The sequence below is a fragment of the Eptatretus burgeri genome, chromosome 1 (assembly GCF_056783735.1).
Source record: "Eptatretus burgeri isolate ZD-2024b chromosome 1, Ebu_testis_v1, whole genome shotgun sequence".
Classification (NCBI taxonomy): Eukaryota; Metazoa; Chordata; class Myxini; order Myxiniformes; family Myxinidae; genus Eptatretus; species Eptatretus burgeri.
In genome coordinates, this window is record NC_140961.1 from 7,641,126 (window position 1) to 7,652,613 (window position 11,488).

At 40.3% G+C, this 11,488-nt stretch overlaps 1 protein-coding gene across 4 annotated transcripts in view; it reads left to right on the top strand.

Moving 5' to 3' along the window:
* The window catches only part of LOC147033818 (uncharacterized), a 225,003-nt gene extending 213,721 nt beyond the window's left edge, over nt 1–11,282 (top strand). For all 4 annotated transcript variants that reach the window (XM_085871363.1, XM_085871374.1, XM_085871354.1 and 1 more), the window contains one exon: nt 10,558–11,282. The gene's annotated coding sequence lies outside the window, so the exon portion shown is untranslated. The remainder of the gene's footprint in view (nt 1–10,557) is intronic.
* Nucleotides 11,283–11,488: the final 206 nt, after the last annotated feature.

Consider the following 11,488-nt stretch of genomic DNA (forward strand, 5'->3'; position numbering starts at 1 on the left):
TAAAGTGTATATATTAGTTTACCTTCTGAGTGTTTGTATAAAGTGTCTATATTAGTTTACCTCACGAGTGTTTGTATAAAGTGTGTATATTAGTTTACCTCATGAGTGTTTGTATAAAGTGTGTATATAAGTTTCCATTACGAGTGTTTGTATAAAGTGTATATATTGGTTTACATCACGAGTGTTTGTATAAAGCTTATATATTAGTTTACCTCATGAGTGTTTGTATAAAGAGTATATATTAGTTTACCTCATGGGTGTTTGTATCAAGTGTATATATTAGTTTACCTCCCGAGTGTTTGTATAAAGTGTATATATTAGTTTACCTTCTGAGTGTTTGAATAAAGTGTATATATTAGTTTACCTCATGAGTGTTTGTATAAAGTGTATATATTAGTTTCCCTCATGGGTGTTTGTATAAAGTGTATATATTAGTTGACCTCACGGGTGTTTGTATAAAGTGTATATATTAGTTTCCCTCATGGGTGTTTGTCTAAAGTGTATATATTAGTTTCCCTCACGGGTGTTTGTATAACGTGTATATATTAGTTTACCTCATGGGTATTTGTATAAAGTGTATATATTAGTTTCCCTCATGGGTGTTTGTATAAAATGTATATATTAGTTTACTTCATGAGTGTTTGTATAAAGTGTATATATTAGTTTACCTTCTGAGTGTTTGTATAAAGTGTATATATTAGTTTACCTCATGAGTGTTTGTATAAAGTGTATATATTAGTTTACCTCATGAGTGTTTGTATAAAGTGTATATATTAGTTTCCCTCATGGGTGTTTGTATAAAGTGTATATATTAGTTTCCCTCATGGGTGTTTGTATAAAGTGTATATATTAGTTGACCTCACGGGTGTTTGTATAACGTGTATATATTAGTTTACCTCATGAGTGTTTGTATAAAGTGTATATATTAGTTTCCCTCATGGGTGTTTGTATAAAGTGTATATATTAGTTGACCTCACGGGTGTTTGTATAACGTGTATATATTAGTTTACCTCATGGGTATTTGTATAAAGTGTATATATTAGTTTCCCTCATGGGTGTTTGTATAAAGTGTATATATTAGTTTCCCTCATGGGTGTTTGTATAAAATGTATATATTAGTTTACCTCATGAGTGTTTGTATAAAGTGTATATATTAGTTTCCCTCATGGGTGTTTGTATAAAGTGTATATATTAGTTGACCTCACGGGTGTTTGTATAAAGTGTATATATTAGTTTACCTTCTGAGTGTTTGTATAAAGTGTATACATTAGTTTACCTTCTGAGTGTTTGTATAAAGTGTATATATTAGTTTACCTCATGAGTCTTTGTATAAAGTGTATATATTAGTTTACCTTCTGAGTGTTTGTATAAAGTGTATATATTAGTTTACCTTCTGAGTGTTTGTATAAAGTGTATATATTAGTTTACCTCATGAGTGTTTGTATAAAGTGTATATATTAGTTTACCTCATGAGTGTTTGTATAAAGTGTATATATTAGTTTCCCTCATGGGTGTTTGTATAAAGTGTATATATTAGTTGACCTCACGGGTGTTTGTATAAAGTGTATATATTAGTTTACCTCATGGGTATTTGTATAAAGTGTATATATTAGTTTACCTCCCGAGTGTTTATATAAAGTGTTTATATTAGTTTACCTCACGAGTGTTTGTATAAAGTCTATCTATTAGTTTACCTCACGAGTGTTTGTATAAAGTGTATATATTATTTTACCTCATGAGTGTTTGTTTAAAGTGTATATATTAGTTTACCTCACGAGTGTTTGCACCGGTGACATTCGTGGATTCGACATTTGCAGTTTCGCCATTGTGACATCACATAAATATTATCCACCTTACTTCTGTTGGGGTCAGCTGCAGCTGGTTTTTTTTTTGTCCAAGTCCTTCACGAACTGGCTGTCCATGCCTGACTTTCGACTGAATGTGTCGGAGGAATGTGGAATTTATTGGTGCATCCGTTCTTTTTTTGTTCTTTTTTGTTTTGAGATGCAGGCCCCCTCCCGTGCATGGCGCAGTTACCTCACTTTGTCTACTAATAAGTGGAACATCGACGTGTTACCCTGATGAGTCCAAATCAGGGCAAAACTTGTTGGTTGCTTCGCTTTTCATCTGCTCGGTGACATCATTTGACATTGACATCTTTGAATTGTCAGAGGCTTTTTGGGGCTGCAGTCATGGCGTTTGTTCATGTCGAAGAGCTTAATTATTCATCGTTCTGATGTCCGCTTCATATAACGGTGATGGCTCCTGATTTTGATTGGTGGGGTGGAAGATGCATCCAACCAAAAAGGTAACTAGATCTACTCTGCTGATCTACTTTATTACTGGATTAGTGAAGTCGTTTTTTTTGTTGTCGATGGATCACCATTTTCCTTCAAAGAGAAACTGTGTGTATACACACACATCTCCTGAGTGTCTCACAGCCATCAGGAAGCTAAATCTCCTTGACAACCAAATCCACCTTTTCTGCCTGGATTATCTCCAAATACCCAGCTGTTTTAGTTGCCAAGATAGCAATATGGCTTTGTTTACAAAGCTTGAGCACCGTGAAGGTGGTATGAAAATTTTCATTTTCGAGATTTCTTTTTATCTGCCAGGTCATGTGGAAATTGCAGTTCTTGTTAATATTTATTTGTTTGGAAGAATGCAGGTCCAGAAGTGAATCAACTTATCGTTGAACACTGACAAATTTGTGCAATACTCAAAGGTCAAAACTCAGAGTGATACAGCTGTCATTACAAGAATAGTAGAAGTAGCTGGAGGTGTATTGCAGGTTCACCTTCTTTGAATCAGAATTAAATAAGAATTTTGAACAATAGGCACACTTTCAACTCCACTGTTGAATGCACCAGAAAATGTTACATACAGTTCTCTTAAAAATTAAAAATAGAAATCATTTTCTTGTCAAGAAACGATTGTTGATTGAGAATGGAAGGTTCCCATACAGGGTGTCCACAAATTAGCATTCCAAATTTAATCCGTAATAAAAAATAAACGAATGAAATGGGATACAATGATGTGGTTCACTGCATGAAAAAGAACATTTCTCAAAGTTGTATTGTCAAGATCATCCTCATCTGAATCTGAATGGACTTTTAGGGGCTGCACTCGAACGACTCACGGACATGTTCAAAATCCTCACCACTTATGCTTGGCCGGCCTGCCCCTTTTCTCTGAAGATTGCTAATTGTCTCCTAAAACTGTTTGTGCCACTCACGAATCGTTTCTTCTCAGTGGTGGCTGTCTTCCTTCGGTCATCCTGAAGCTTTGTTGAACCTGTGTAGCTAATTTTGTTGATATAGACCAGGCAACATCGAGATTTTTCTTGTGGGGACCCTTGCAAAGAGACTTCTTTGGTCGCACCATCGCTCTGAGAGAATTTCTGACTGTTATCAACAATAATCGCGCAGATGCATTCAAAAATCTTCTTCTGCTGACCCACCAGACAGAATGCTACCAACTTTGTATCACAACATTAGGCCAGGCCAGATTAACTGCATGTCCAGTGGTCCTATTTTTAGATCCAAGATTGAGTCTCATGGAAGAGTGAGGTCACGAGGGGAAAATGCAATGTACTCACCATGGGACACTGAGGGCCACAGTTGGAGAGAGAGACAGAGACAGAGACAGAGACAGAGACAGGTTTGGTTAATGGGGATCACATGAGGGTAAAGACGCTGTCACACCTTGACGATTTAGCCAGTAATGGCAACGTATAAAAATGTATTTAAAACCTTGGCGTATGCTGAAATTTTGATGTTTTTTTTAAAGTTTTGGTCGTATTCATAACGTGTTGGTCGTATGCATAACATATTTGTAAGGGGCACAGAACGTTTCGTTGTCTTATAGATAAATTATACCAACGAATGCTTAGCCTGTTGTTGGCGTTCACAATCTATGCCCAACGATAGTTTACTTAGGCATAGCGCGCTGCACGTATCGCCGACGAACTCGTTGCGTAGCCTGTTAAAAAGCTGCCGCATGCCGATTTAAATCATAACCGCCTGAAAATTGAAAGTGTCAACCACGCAGTCGCACCTTGACGATTTAGCCAGCGTATGCCGACCTATGAAAAATTTGCCGAACCAAGCTGGCACACGTCGAATACGGTATGGATAAGTTGTGTATATGTTAAGAGCACGCTGAAAAACAATGAAGTATGCTGTCATATTTCGTGGTACGTATCATACGTCGTGAAATTTCAAGCATGCTGAAAATTTTACGACGTACTCGCCGTATGGCTCACACATTCCACTACGCTGGGAATAAGTTGTAGGCACTATATGCGATCGTGAACACACGTCGACACAAGTTCCTTGAAAGTTACTCATAAGTCGAAACACGTCGAGGTAATGTTTAGCATACCCGAAACTTATTTTCTCCGTCAAGGCACATTTTCTTTTTTTTCTCCTTGGCTCCCTGAAGGCACGTGACAAAATATCTGAAGTTGTTGTTGTTGTTGTTTTTTTTTAGTCTATCACGAATTTTAAAATATATTCGGACATTTGCTTTTAAGTTTTGATGTCGACGTGACAATATCCTCAAACAGAAAATATTCACAGAGGACGAACTAAGAAAAAGACATGAGCAAACTGAAGAGGCAATCAGACGTGACGTAACGGCACATGACGAAATATCGTAAGTTATTGTTGTTTTTTTTTTTTTTAAACGTTGTCAAGACGTCATTATATGGTAGCTGTAAATTATAAACACGTTCAGTAAGTTCTGTGGTCATCCGGAAGACGTCAATCAAATACGTCTACATACGTCAATATGCGTTGGAGGTACGTTACACATAGGTTCAAAGCACGTTACTCATAGGTAAGAAATAAGTTTTGGGTATGCTAAGCATTCCCTCGACGTGTTTCGACTTATGAGTAACTTACAAGTAACGTGCCTCGACGTATGTAAACGATCGCATAACGTGCCTCGACGTGTGTGCAACGATTGTGTAACGTGCCTACAATATGTTACTCATAGGTTATAAATATGTTTCGGGTACGCTCATCATTACCTCGACGTGTTTCGACTTATGAGTAACTTACAAGTAACATGTGTCGACATGTATCAACGATCGCATAACGTGCCTACAACTTATGGCCAGCGTAGCGGAACGTGTGAGTCATACACTGGCATACGTCGTAAAATTTCAGGCATGCTAAAAATTGAGGACAACCACAAAGTACAATGATGAAAGCCAGCGTACTACGATGTCTGGCAGTGCTTTTCAGCATGCTCTTAACGTATACAAAACTTACCCATAACGTATTCGACGTGTGTCAGCGTTTTAGACAAATTTTTCACAAGTCGGCATACGCTGGTTAAATCATCAATGTGTGACAGCGCCTTTAGAAGGGGGGAAGGGGTGCACCGCTTGCTTTAATTCCGAAAGGGCAGAGTCTGATTGAAATCAGTTCCATAAAGCAAAGCAGAACAAAAGTGTTTAGGTATATGGTCAGCCTGAATTTTTGGGAATGTAACCAAAAAGAGAATGCTGGAAGAATGCAGGCATCCTGGAAAAGCTGGGAATGGTGTGAAAGCTGAGAGAGAGCTGGATAATTATATTTTTTGGACTTTGTAATTTTTCTTTTTTTTAAATTGGATGTGGAGCAATGCAACCGATTGGAATTACTATTTTTTGTAGACATAGTCAAGGTTCGTGGAAGAGCGAACAGAGCGTGACACACAACATTTTTTTTTTGGAAGTTTCAGATTTCTTCCTTGATTATGTCTATCATAACCAGGGCCAGTTTGGACATCCTCTTCAAACAATCCATCTTGCTTGATAAATACTAGCAAATACAACCTGTCGCTTCGCTGACAGGGGCAATAAATATGGGGGGGGGAAGAGAGAGAGAGAGAGAGAGAGAGAGAGAGAGAGAGACGAGAGAGACGAGAGAGACGAGAGAGACGAGAGAGACGAGAGAGACGAGAGAGACGAGAGAGACGAGAGAGACGAGAGAGACGAGAGAGACGAGAGAGACGAGAGAGACGAGAGAGAGACACACACTATGGGAGGAGAGGGCTGCATTTTATGAGGGGGGAGCGAGGAGGGGACAGAGTGAGAGAGAAGGGTGGGGGGTGGGGGGAGGAAAAAACAATAAAGATAGATGAGGGGTGGAGTTGGGGTTAGAAAGAAAATGATATGTGACACTTAATGACCGAACACACAAAAAAAAAACATGTCAGCACAGCTGTACACACAATGACACAACAGAGTTTGTAAAGTAATCCCCAGGCACATCTGCAAAAACCTTGATATTCCAGTTCCAGAAAACTTGTGGGAAAATGAACCAAAAGCAATCCCTGAAAACATGAAAGAACCGCTCACGTATGACCTTTGTTATCCCATCGAGCGTGAACAATGAAAACAAAGCATTGTGACCAGATAGCATACTTGGGTAAAAAAAAAAAACGAGAGAAGAAGGCATTGCTAATTGAGGTGTTAATACCAGTGATTTTGGACGAATGATGCAGAAATCAAGAAAATTACCAAATACCAAGACCTCAAGCATGAAGTGAAAAGATCCTGGAAGCTGAAGAATGTCAACGTTGTGCCAGTGGTGATGAAGAACCTCATGGGAATGATGAAGAAGAACCTCACAGAGATATTAAAAACCATCCCTGTGAATATCACTACAAACGAACTACAGTTGGAAGCTGTCCGGGGTTCAGTAACGATCTTGAAGAGAGCCCTCGGCACAAAACTTTGAGAACAGAAAACTTCACAGCTTGGTCCATGAATCGTGGCCCCCTTACCAAAATGAAAGTGGATACTTTGAGCCCACCCTGGGAGGACTCCATTCCACATTCTGGATCCCCATATATGGACACACACACATATATACATACACACACACACACACACACACACACACACACACACACACACACACACAGACCTGGGAGGGCTCCATTCCACTTTCTGGAACCTATATTTGGAGATACCAATCTACAAAACACACACACACACACACACACACACACACACACACACACACACACACACACACACACACACACATACACGACAGTGGATACTTCGAGACCTGGGAGGGATATGTTCCACCTTCTGAAACCAGCATATGGAGATACACACACACATGCACATGCACATGCACACACATTACCTTTTATTAGTATGGATAAACAGCTGCGTATCAGGTTTTATGAAATATATTTTACTTTAAAACTCACAAAGGGAAACTTATAACCTTTGTAAAGCAAATCCGAAAACCAAATGCTTTCGAAGCGGGTGTGAGGACAAAGGAAAACCTGATAGAACCTCTAAGATATGGGATGAAACTTTTCCATCACGGTACCCGTAACAGGCATGGCATGTCCACACACCCACGGAGAGTCCTTACAGATCCCAATCTACCCACATGTTCCATGTCAGTGTGTGCTGTATACGTACCTCTACCTGGTAGTAACTGTCGACAGCACCTCCTGATCAGGACACGAACTATACTGTGCAACTTCGGAAGTGTCTTTTGCACTCAAGCACTCAGGCACTCCAACAGAGCACCTGGCTTGGCAAGCGATTAACATTTGCTGTCAACACAACGATGCACCTGGAAACGCCCGTACAATGTCCGAGTTGAACAAATCAACACTTTTTTCGAACTGCTGATACTTTCAAATGTGGAGCTTACATCTATTTATCATTAATAAATCATTGCGGCCTGTTCCAAGTCAAGGTAAGGTTAAGCAGGTCAAAAAACACATGGTGGCTTCAGACCCCAGCGACGTTACTCAGGAAACGCCTTCAGACCCCAGAGAGTGAGGTGGCCTCGGATCGCCTGATGAGGGATATAATTAAATAACGCCATTAATTATCTTCAAAAGGGATGTTTTAATTAACCCAAGCACCCAATTTTCACTCTTGTGCTTCTTTGGAGTTTTCTTAGTGTGCATGCAAAGTTTCAAGCTGCTCGGTTTTTAGTTTCGGAGTTATGGAGGAGACGCACACTGACACACTCACACTGACACACTCACACTGACACACTCACACTGACACACTCACACTGACACACTCACACTGACACACTCACACTCACACTGACACACTCACACTGACACACTCACACTGACACACACTCACACTGACACACACTCACACTGACACACACACACACACACACACACACACACACACACACACACACACACACACACACACACACACACACTGACACACACTGACACACACACACACACACACACACACACACACACACACACACACACACACTGACACTCACACACACACACACACACAGACACTCACACACACACACACACACACACACACACACACACACTGACACACACACACACACACACACACACACACACACACACACACACTGACACTCACACATTGCCTTTTATTAGCATAAATTGTGGTAAAACTCCATTTTTTTGGCTCAATGTGTCTTGTACTTTGTCACGCTCCTTGTGAACCAGGTCCAACTGAAGCAGAGTTTTGGCACAATTTATCTTATTCACATGGAATACCCTTCACTGGCCAAAATTTGATTTCTTCAAGCCTGTCACGTGGTATTTCAGTACTTGGAGCCATTGCTGGATTTGCTTTCTGAATATTAGGCTTTAAAGTCCTGCGGCACTTTGTGTTTGGTTCGATGACCACGAATCACTGTGTGTAAGCTATCGGTCTGAGGCTGTACCTGTACCTGTACCTGTACCATACTCTATTTGCAGAGCATCGCTGCTACCGAAGCGGTTCCTTGACTAGGGTTATACTGGGTCGTTTACCATTGCCTTCCCAGCATTGTTTGTCCACGCTCTCTCCTTTATATGCTGACCATCGAGCAAGGAAGTAGCACGTAACATTTAAACTCCTTGGTATGACACGGATGGGCATTGAACCATTGAGACTGTCCTCCGGTACAAATAATCTTCATATAGTGAAGATCTGTATTGGTCATTAGTATCCGTTAGCTTGCAATATTGGTCATTAGTATCCATTTTCCTCAACGCTTCCACAATTATTTCTACTGCTGTCTGCTTTTATTGAAAAATAATCATAATAATTGTCTTTTTGTAATTTCCTCCAATCAACAGTCGTTTGCCTTGTTGGGTATAATTACATAAACGATAATTCAGAGGCTGTTGTTGTTTTTGTGAATTTGGCCTGACGGGGTAGCCTACAGGTATGCGCACTCGCCTCTCAACTGCCATACCTGGATTTGAATCCCAACTGAGCTGTAAACTGTCACCCTGGTGTTTCACATGCAGGGTGGTCTATCACTGTATGTGTGGTGTCCATTAGGAGGACATTCAGCCGGAGTATCCATCTGCGAGCGGTGCTCATTGGTGGACGTTAAAGATCCCATAGTGTCTTTCACGAAGTGCAGGAGAGTTATGGCCAGCACCCTGAACAAATTATGACTGCTGCAAAGGCAACGGAAAACAATCTCGCATAACCCTTCCAAAGAGACTTCTTCGGCAGCACTATCGCTCTGAGAAAGGAGTATGATGCATGGATTTTGATTTCATTTTTATATATTTTTATTTTACTCGACCCATAATTACCACGTAACGAACATTACGGAAGACCTGACACCATTTGTGGCAATATTTTACAACGTCAATTTGTTTGACACAAACTAATTGGCTTGCATCATTTCTCTTTCCTTTGCAAATGTTGTATTATTCATTCATTCAGTAGGAAAATTATAAATTCCGACTTTATCAGCCATTTAATGACATCATTATGCGAGATGTTTCCATTTTGTGCATCCCGTGCATCCTCCCCTACTCCCCCTTCCCTTGCCCCCCCCCACCCAATTCCTTCCCACACCCATTGTTTGTCCCAGACTCCTTCTATTTTGTCCTTCAATCCTGCTTTTGGCATTTCTGCCCTCTCTCTCTACTGTTCCTTTTGCCCTGTTGCTTCCTGATCCAATTGGTGCTCTTGCTCTTCCATGTTGCAGACAAAAAAAGCACAACAAACAAACAAACAAACAAAACAAACCGATGGTCTGCAGACGGGAAGAGACATCAGGGTTCCATTGTTATTTTCTCATTGGCAGATGGGAAATTTTTCTTCCTTTGTGTTGCTGTAATTCAGTTTTAGTTTCCTTCCCCTCCCCCCCCTTTTATTTATTTTGTACTTTAGACATGCTTTTGTCTACAATTCCGATCAAATCTGAAAAATCCAGTGGAAACGTTGCTGCCGTACTCTGTGCAGAGAAATGTTTATCTTTTTTCCGACATTTTGCCGCTTTATTGCGTAATAAACTTCAAATATGATATTGAATTTGGCAATTTGACGGCAGTTCATCATTCGTTGATGAAATATCAGCTTTTGTTCCACGCCCACGTACAGTGGTGTTTCGCAAGGCGAACCGACCCAGCAAGTGCCGTAAAGATCTTTTGAAAACGTATCGTTGAGAAGTTGTCATGATCACATCATCGGCATCCTGATTAAGAGACCGTAAGCCTGTGCTCGTGCGGCCACATATGACTATACTTGTCAAGCTCATTGTTTTTGTCTTTTTAATTCTTCCGCAGAAATTCACCATCAAGGACCCAGGGGAATACCGTTGATGAAAATGTCTGTTCCAATATAGTCGAGTGGTGCCACCACCTTTATTGAAATTCCTCTCATCACCTTACTACTAATTGCACTGGGCATGTATATAATTTAAATACTTTAACAATTTGTCAGTATTTAATGTGTAAATCTTAAGAATTTTTTTTCATATTTGGGAGGTGGTTTTTTTGGGGGGGTTTTTTGGTCGTGGTGCGGTTATTGTCATCTTTGCAATAAAAGGTTATTTCCCAGCACACCCTTTTCCCCGTTGATCGGTTTCAGGACACTTCCTTATATCGGGGAATGTATCTTTTATTATTATTTTTTTTGTTGGTCTCATCCAGTGAGGCTGCTGCAGCTTGGTTTCTTTTTCTCTTCATCTTACACATTGGACGCTGTCTCATATTGGGTTTCGTGCTTAAACGATCGGCTGTGCCGTTCTGGTTGGGAGAGTGAGATCTGAAAATTTATCATCCACGACAAGGACTGATTCATGGTGGCAGCCGAGTATGGCCTTGAAATTTAAATGCAGACATGCTGGTGTGATTCCCAAAACGATTTAGGTCATGACGACGAGTCTCTCAGCGGGTCGTCTTATTGGCTGGTCTGAGTTGCTTTCCACACCTTGTTTTGTTTCTTGAAGTTGTATTTCTGTAAAGGCAGGCCTGAGAACATTTGATGATTAAAATGGTTTTCTACTATGTTTCTTTAAGTATGTGATTCTAAGAAACTGTTGTTATTGCATCGACCCTGATAATAACAGCACAATGTGTCATTATAGCTTTACTAACACTCGTCAGCAATTGGGTCAGTGGTATCAAGTTGTAGGTGCAACAAGTACAAGGCTTGCTTTGTAAAGGTCCAGTCACACCTTGACGTTTTAGCCAGCTTATGCCGATTTTTGAAAAA